Below are 9,512 nucleotides of genomic sequence, written 5' to 3' on the forward strand. Positions count from 1 at the left end.
TGAGGCCAGCTTGGGATAGTGAGTTCAAGGCCAGCCTGAACTACATAGTAAGATCCTACCTCAATAAATAAATTAATAAATAAATGAATAAAATAGGGCTGGGGATATAGCTCAGGGCAAAATCCCTGGGTTCAATCCTGAGTACTGAAAGAAAGAAAGAAAGAAAGAAAGACAGACAGACAGACAGAAAGAAATTTCCTTTTCCCAATACATGATAACAATGTGATATTGGAGTTTAACTTCTCTGTATTTCAGTTTCCTCATCCGTATAATGTAGCTGTTATTCCATAGAGCTGTTGTGCGAATTAAATATACAACTGTTACACAGTCAACAAATGTTAGCCATTAGTTAGGGTGATGTAGCTCAGTGATAGAGTACTTCCTTACCATGTGCAAGGCCCTAAGAACAACAATTAGTCCATAGTTAACAAATGGCACATAGCCAATCCTTGTCCAGCAGCCTTGTGCCCTGGGTTCAATTCTCCATACCACACACACACAATCATCAGTTAGACTCTATATTTAGGTAAGGGAGGACTGAAGGCGTAACTCGGAGCTTGCCTAGCATGTTCAAGGTTTTGAGTTCAATTCCCAGCACTACAATAAATAAATATGTTACAAGCTCACAGTAACAATAGTTGAAATGGGTAAATATAATCACAATAAGCCTACTGCTCACATTAGGTACAGATTCTTGTATCATTTACCAGATTTCTCACCTTCTTTGGACAAGAGATCCACAAAGATATCTGATGCAGAACAGAAAAGGTATGAACACTGGCACTTTGTGACTATTACAAAAAACATTTTTCAGTGTAGATTCTATTTCTACATTTATTTTCCTAAAACATTCCCTGATGTTTGTTCCAAGTTGTATCAAAATGACTATGAGAGGGCTGGGGATTTAGCTCAGTGGGGCAGCACCTACCCGGCAAGTGTGAGGTCCTGAGTTCAATTCCAAGTACCCCCCTCAAATGACTATGAGAAGCCTAGGGAAGTGGCACATACCTGTAATCCCAGCACATGGGAGGCTGAGGCAGGAGGATCACCAAGAGTTGGCTAGCCTGGGCTACATAGTAAGTTCAAGGCCAGCCTGAACTACAAAGACTGTCTCAAAAAAACAAAACAAAAACAAACAAAAAAGACTATTATGTCCATCAACAGATAAATGGATGAAAAGAAAATGTGGTAAATTACTAATTTCTCTTAGTTCACTGAAAAGGAAGTTTTGTGCTAATTTTGTTTGGACAATTAAATGCTGACATCTTGTATTCTGTGTGAAGATAACAATATGCAATGTATTGACCATTGTTACTCTCCTATCATCTTGTTTTAAAATTTTTTTTCCCTTAAAAATAAAATTATAAAAAAAAGAAAACGTGGTATTTATACGTAATGGAGTACTATTATGCCATAAATGTTAAACCTGAGTCATCTGTAGGAAAATAGGTACACCTTGAGATCACGTTAGGTGAGTTAAGTCAAACATACAGGTTTAAGTAGAGGTTGGTTTCTTTTATAAGAGAAACCAAAAGTACAAATAAAATGGGCAAAAAAGAGATAGATCTTTTGCAAATAGGAAGGGGACCAAGAGATTGGGGGAGGGGCCAGGGATATAGCTCAGCGGTACAGTGCCTGCCTGACAAGTATGAGGTCGTGAGTTCAATTCTGGTTCAAAAAAAGAGATGGGGGAGGAGTGAGCAAGGGATGTAAAAATAAAAATGTTTTGTATATAAATACAAATTCCCATGATGAATGTAATCATGATGTACTACAAGCATGCACTCATAAAATTAAAAATAAAATAGGAAAATTGACATCAATGAAGAATACACTTACCTGAGGTCAAGGAATCTAAGTAGTAACCCAGTTCAGCCACTAACATATCTGAAAATTTGTCATGGAGGTAGATGTGCTCTTTCAAGGAGTTTAAAGTCTAATTGGGCAAGGTAACTAGGAGTGAAAAGTTAAGCCCTAAAATGAGGAATGTAAGGGTCAAGCTCTGTGTGACTTGGGGGAAGGCTCCATATGGAAACCATGTACCGGTTAACTGTCCAGCTGTGTGACAGCAGAGGGTAAGAGAACAAGCTTTCAAGGTAGGGAAGTGTAAGAGGGCCTCACATTATTGGCAGTTCTCCTGGGGAAACTAGATGAAGAATGCATATCTTCCAGCATTTAAGGGAAACAATGTCAGCTGCTATTTATTTTATTTTTAGGTGGTTTTTTTTTTTTTTCTTTGCCTTTTTGAGACAGTGTCTTACTATACAGTTCAGGCTGGCCTTGAGCTCATTTTGTAGCCCAGGCTGATCTCAAACTCGAAACGATCCTCGTGCCTCAGCCTCCTGAGTGCTGGGATTACAGGCCTGTGCCACCATGCCCAGCTACGGCTGCTGTTTAGTTACCATCTAAAAAAGAACAATTTCTAAGTATGTTTCACAATTGTAAATAAACGTATCTGCTGTCCTTTTTTGCTTAATTTTGAACTATGGCAAAATACACACAACATAAAATGTATTATCCCAATCATTTTAAAGTGAATAGTTCAGCCGGGCATGGTGGCACACGCCTGTAATCTCAGCACTTGGGAGGCTGAGGCAAGAGGATCATTGCAAAAAAAAAAGAGGATCGTTGCAAGTTCGAGACCAGCCTGGGTTACAAAGTGAGCTCAAGGCCAGTCTGAACTGCATAGCGAGATCCTGTCTCAAAAAAAAAAAAAAAAAAAAAAAAAAAAGTGAATAGTTCAGCTTCATTGAGTACACTCACACTGTCATGCAAATGTTTTCATCTACAAAACTGAAATTTGGTGGCATATGCCTGTAACCCCAGGTACTCCAGAAGCTGAGGCAAGAGAACTGCAAGACTGAGGTCAGCCTGTGTATTTTTTTTTTTTGGTACCAGAAATTGAACTCAGGACCTTGTGCTTGCAAGGCAGGTGCTTGTGCCACTGAGCTATATCCCTGGCCCAGCCTGGGTATTTTAGAAAGAACCTGTCTCAAGGTAAAAAATAAAAAGAGTTGGGGATATAACTCAGTGGTAGAGTGCCCCAAAGTTCAATTCCCAGCGACACAAAAAACTGAAACTACACCAGTTAACTCCCCATGATTCCCTCTCTAGATAACTGATTTCAGTGGAATCCTATAATATAATCTTTTAGTGACTGGTTTACAGTGAGTCCCCAACTTACAAGCAAGTTCCATTCTGAAACAGTTGTTCATAAGCTAACAAAGTAAGCCTTACATACAGTACTACTGTGTAAGTTCACAACTCCAATGTTCCTAAGTCAGGATTTGCTTAGCATGTCTTGCCGTCTTCTGGAGCAGTTCAAGCCTAATGTCCCTGAGTTGTACTACATATTCACAGTACTTCCTTTGCCCTCAACATAATTAATTATTTCACATCATTTTAACTAGCTTCTCCAAAAACCATCGGTCATTTCCAAAGAGGTCACAGGCATATCTTCTTTAAAACATCAGTGACCAAGATCTATACAAAGTCTACAATCTTATGACAAAACTACGCAAGAGAACTAATAAGCCCGTATCTGTGACTTTACACCCTTTCAAACAGCAACAAATATTCCAAAAGCACTGCACAAATTCACTTCCACTAGTTCGTGAAGTGGCAAGTTTCCTGAGTGGCTTATTTCTTCCCTTTCTTAAGAGTGTCTATCTACTTTCTGGATATTAATTTCACATTTAATAATATACTCATCATGGTGTTTTTTAAATAGTGTTTTCTAACTGTCTCTCCTACACATAGTTTCAGCAAAAAGCTAAGCTAGGGAATGTCATGTACTTGTTTTATAAACTTTTAAGTGCTACATATGATATACTATTATTATTACTTTGGGGGGGCACAGGGAATCAAACTCAGGACTTCACACTTGCCAGGCAGGTGCTGCACAGCTGAGCTATATTCCTGGCAGATGATATACTATTAAAATTAATAACCTGACTTAAATAAAAAAGAAAAAAATGAAAACCACCAGGAAATAGTAGCAACTACTATTTTTATTGTTGGATATACACATCTTATACAAACAATGAAATGCTGAAATGACCCAAAAAGCTTGTTTAAAATCAGTACTTTATTTTTTTATTTTTATACTTTTGGTTTTTTGAGATAGGGTCTTGATATGCAGTTCTGGATAGTCTTGCACTCACTATATAACCCAGGCTGGCCACAAATTCATAGCAATACTCCTGCCTCAGCCTCCAAGTGCTGGTATTATAGGCATGCACCACCACACTTGACTAACTCAGTATTTTAAAGATAATAACAATATTGTTTTTCAGGGTTAAATTTTTTTTTTTTGAGACAGGGTCTTGCTGTGCAGTTCAGGCTGGCTGTGAGCTCACTTTGTAGCCCAGGTTGGTCTCGAACTCCCAACGATCCTCCTGCCTCAGCCTCCTGATTACTGGCGTGTGCCACCACACCTTGCTCAGGGTTAAATTTTTGATTAGATTAAATTAAGCATGCACAGCAACATTCTAAATTAAAACTTAACCATTATACAAGAGATAGGGAAGGACAATGCATCTTCCAAAGTATCTGGGAAAAAGTAAAAAGAGAAAAACAAAACAAAACCAAAGCAGGCATGATGGTACACATCTACAACCCCAGCAATCAGGAAGCTGAGGCAGGAGGCTGGCCACAAGTTCAAGGCTAGCCTAAACTACGTAGTGAGTTCAAGAGCAGCCTGAATTACATAACCAGACCATATATAAAAAAAAAAGGAAAAAAATAAAAAAGCACAGAGTGTAAGATCACAGAAAAAGTTCAAATGCATTCATTCAACTATGTTATGGATTGTCTCCTAAAAGTCGGACATTATTTTAAGTCCCAGTTATATAGCAGAAAACAAAACAGAAAAATATCTGCCCTCATGAAGCGTCTTTGCTAGTGGGGAAAAACATAACAAACTAGATAAACTAATCACATATTATGTCATATGATGATAAGCATAAGGGAATGAGTACAATGGGTTTGTTAAAAATGTAAGAAGTCTTGTCAAAAAAGCCTCCCTGGGCCAGGGATAGCTCAGTGGTACAAGTGCCAGCGAGGCAAGTGCAATGTCCTGAGTTCAATCCCCTGTACCAAAAACAAACAAACAAAACAAACCAACAAATAAAAAACCAAAAAAAAAAAAAAAAAAAACCCCCCCCAGATGAGGAAAGCAATATAAATAGCTATCTGGGAGATCTTTTTCAGGGACAAGAGTAACAAGTGCAAATATCCTGGGGTCCTAGGATATGCTTGAGGCCTCCTGTTTGAGGTGTCCTTACACAGATTTACTAAGAGATGAACTCAGGGATGAAGCAGGACAGGTCATATGGGAAACTGGAGGATACTTTAAAGCTTTCACTTTTAACACTTTCCCGCTAGTTCAAACCACCAGTGGTACATGTATGACTGTTCCATTGAGTGGCTTGTACCACTGGTGGTATAAACGGATCTAATCACTATCAGTCTTTTTACTAATAAAATTAATTTAAAAAGGGTTACGAGTGTAGTTAAGTCATAAAACTTGCTTATAGATTGCATGTGAAACAGCTGAGTCAAGATGACTACAGGTTTTGGACTAAATATCTCAGTAGAGGTAATTAATGCATATACAATGAACCTACAAGTCAAACGGCAAAGGCTGCTGGAGCAAAAAAATAAAATAAAATTCCCAGCGATATACTGTTTAAAACAGCTCATCAATATACCAAAAACTCTTAAAAATATGAAAAAAGTTATCATGCAAACCTCAAAAAAAAGTAGCTAGTGGCTAGAGTCACATCGGACAAAATAGAAGTCTTCTCTTTATCTCTAGCTGCTCTAAGTTCGGCACTGGTAACCTTGTCCTTCCGACAACATTACGTTGCCAACCAAGTCACACCCTTATTTGGATTCAACCACAATTTATGAAACAAACAGCCCCCAGTTAGCTGGTGGTAAGCGCTATGTGAAAATTTTACTACGGTATTTAAAAATTCCCCGCCTACCTAAGGTTCTTTCTCCTTGATCAAAAATGTTAATATTAGGAAGGGCTAAATTTTTCTTCGCGGTGACATCGTTAAGTCACCGGTGGCCTTGTACAATTTCAACTTCTAGAGTGACCTGCTGTGCTCGCTTCAGCAGCACATATACTAAAGTGGCCGGCCTCCTCCCCAAAAGAAGTTTTAAAATCTGGGGGCCATGTCCTGCTAATCCTAAATAGGGCTTCTCGCGAGGGCTCCCTGCACCGGTGCTCATGCTCTCCTCACCTCGCCGGCCGGGCAATCTAAGAAGTCAAGGGAAGGAAAAGACAACCAGCAGTCTGCAAGGTGAGGCGGTGGCCCAGACCGGCCAGAAAAGCTTGCCGCCTCAGCTCCCCAGGCCCTAGGAAGCTCACCTGCCCGCAGCCAGCCCGGGTGGTCCACGCGCCCCACCCTCGTGCGCAGTCTGGCGAAGGCGCTTCCGGCTCAGGGCGGAAGTGCTGTAGGAAGACAGGAAGCCCTGCCTCCGCGGGCTTGAGCGACGGCGGCCGGAGCTCCGAGTACACTGTCTCGGAAAATATTGGCACCCCAGGATTCTTCAACCTACCGGAACCCAAACCCAGCGGGTACTATGCCGGAGATTCCCAGCTGTGAAACATGGTATGACAGCGCAGTCCATTGAATGCGCATGCTCCAGCTTAATCTGATACCAAGAAAGCGAGTTACAAATCCTGTAAGATTCGGCTTCATGTTTATTGAGAGTCTACAACGTAGGACGCACGTAGTCACAGACAACAATATAATGGTGGGATTAAAAAAAGGAATAGTGATGCCTCCAAAGCGGGGAAAAAATATAAGGTTAAATGTATATATGAAAAAATAGAAAAAGAAACTACACATGTTGATTTCTACGCATCAGTTTTCTCATGTTAAAAACTAGTAAATGTTTCATTGTGAGGACCAAAGGGTATGATACATGTGTAAGCGTTTATCGATGGAGTCTGGCACATGACTAAAGCCCTAAATACCTGGGTCTGGGAGTCACCTCAGTGGTACAGTGCTTGCATAGCAGGCAGGAGATTCAGGGTTCATTTTCAGCACTGCATAAAAATAAATAAATAAATAAAGGTTTTATCCCAACGAAAGGGAAATTGAGTAACGTTTCAAAGAAGATAACATTGGTTCTGAATGTCTGAATATTAAAGTTGAGCAGGATTTCAACAGGTAGACATAGATACCCTTTGTGATCAATGAAAAGACAGGTTGGAATACTGTTTCCTTTCAAAAGCTTTGTTGTTTAGCCGGGCGTGGTGGCGCATGCCTGTAATCCCAGCACTAGGGAGGCTGAAGCAGGAGGATCTTTGGGAGTTCAAAACCAGCCTGGGCTACAAAGTGAGCTCAAGGCCAGCCTGAACTGTCTAGCAAGACCCTGTCTCAAAAAAAAAAAACAAAAAAAAAGCTTTGTTGTTTGAAATCTTATCAGTAGAAATCTAACATCCTGTTCTTGCCTGGAAGATCTGAGCTGCCTGGGTCAATGGTACTTTTCCAATATAGTCATACAGCTTCAAATAAGAGATTTTTAGGTTCAACATTCCACATTTATTTTCATTTTATGGTTTTTAAGGAATCCAGACCTTGGATCTGCTTCATAGTCTAGATCTCAGCCTGCTTCATTTAATTACAGTATTACACACATGCTATTAAACCTTGCTTTCCCCCACCAACCTCTTCAGTGCCGAGGATGAAATCTAGGCGTCATGCATGCTAGGCAAGCACTCTAACACTTGGGTAAACCCCCGAGAACCTCTTCCTTTAAAAACTTTTTTAGCTGGTGTAATGGCACACACCTGTAGTCCCAGTGATATAGGAGAAATATAACTTCTGACCTGTTAGATGTCAAAAGTGCCAAGTTTGTTGTCCCACAACATCAAGGAATGAAGTCATGAACCAAAGGAAGAAGTTAGGAGAGGTTTTTTTTTTTTTAAATAAGGAGAGGAAGAATAGCTTCTAAATTTCCAGGAGGGGTCCTGATATAGTGGCTAACAAGGCCTTTTGTCAAGGGAAATTTATGGCACATGAGTCAAACTACAGGATAATCAACCTATACCTTTCTAAGTATAGCTGCTTAGCTAATATTGATCCAACAGAGAAATGAGTCACATACCAAGGGTGCATGGAAAGAACAAAGGCATTCTGGGGAAGGGAAGGGAGTGTGGATCTGAATGTTCTGGTTACCCACCTATGCCTATCTGGGCCCACTGGACCAGGTGGTACAAATTACAGTATAATCTCAAGTTGTTATTTTTAGGAAGGCATGCAGGCCTGGCCATTGTGTCTCCATCTTGCATCTCCAGTCAAAATCTCGATGTCTTTATTTTTTGTGCTGACTTCCCCCCATCACCCTCTTAATTTCTGTCTACTTAGCTGCTATAATACCAGCCCTTGGCAGGCTGAGGTGGGAGGGCTGGCACAAGGTCAAGCCTGAACTACATAAGGAAACCTTGATTCAAACAAAAATTTTTTGTTTAACTTAGATTCTCCCATTTCCTTTAATATATGTTCTCCCTTGTTTTAGCAATTTAATACACCTAACATTGTTATACAAGTTTGTATATGATGGTCTTTATTGGAGGGGCATACACCACTGACTAAACCTCTAGCACTCATAAAGGTGGCAGATACTTTCAGCACTATATTCAAACCTGAAGAGTAAAAGCATATTATTTACTGTTACTCTTTTGAGTCCTAAAAAGAACTCTAGATTTTTTTTTTTTAGACAGGGTCTTGCTATGTAGTTCAGGCTGCCTTGAATTCTCTGTGCAGTCAGGCTAGGCTTGAACTTGCAGCAATTCTCCTACCTCAGCCTCTGAAGTGCTGCAATTACATGTGTGCACTACCATACCCAGCTGAACTAGATTTTTTTTAATTTGAAATTTTTTGTTTGTGTTTTTGTTGTTTTGCAGCGCTGAGGATCAAACCTAAGACTTCAAGCACGCTAAGCAGGTGCTTGCTCTACCACTGTGCTACATCTCCAACCCTTGGAGGAGTTTTTAATTACCTTTTGACAAAGAATCACATCCGCTATGTTCAGAGAAGTCCCACAACAGAAATATAAAATATGACTCTTGCCAAGAGCTGGAGCTGTAGCACATTCCTGTAATTCTAGTTACTGGGGAGTTTGAGGCAGTAGGATCACAAATTCCAGGCCAGCCCGGGCAACTTAGTGAGACACTGTCTCAAAATAAAATTTTAAAAATATCGGGCTGTAATTCAGTGGAAGATTGCTTCCTTAGCAAGCACAAGGCCCTAGGTTCAATACTGAATACTGCAAGAAAGAAGAAAAAAACAAGAATACTTTATTGTCTCCATTAATGGTGGCAATATGTGCCCAGAGTTGCTTGAAATGAAGTAATGTTATCTTGCCAAGTGGTTTCTCTACTAAATTTTTCCCAAAAAGGGTGTCTCCATACTCTGTCTCTCACTGCTTTTCAGTCTGCTGCTCTGGCTTCACTTCTTTCACCAGGTTTTTGTTTCTTTTTTTTTTTTTTT

At 40.0% G+C, this 9,512-nt stretch overlaps 1 protein-coding gene across 3 annotated transcripts in view; it reads right to left on the reverse strand.

The window, feature by feature from the left end:
* Tbce (tubulin folding cofactor E) overlaps positions 1 to 6,632 on the reverse strand; it is a 70,422-nt gene extending 63,790 nt beyond the window's left edge. The window contains exon 1 of one of the 3 annotated variants that reach the window (XM_013504678.1): positions 6,380 to 6,632. The gene's annotated coding sequence lies outside the window, so the exon portion shown is untranslated. The remainder of the gene's footprint in view (positions 1 to 6,379) is intronic. The other 2 variants (XM_005404947.2, XM_005404946.2) reach the window with 2 other exon arrangements.
* Positions 6,633 to 9,512: the final 2,880 nt, after the last annotated feature.

The sequence above is a fragment of the Chinchilla lanigera genome, unplaced genomic scaffold, assembly GCF_000276665.1.
Source record: "Chinchilla lanigera isolate Chin_1 unplaced genomic scaffold, ChiLan1.0 scaffold00091, whole genome shotgun sequence".
Lineage (NCBI taxonomy): Eukaryota > Metazoa > Chordata > Mammalia > Rodentia > Chinchillidae > Chinchilla > Chinchilla lanigera.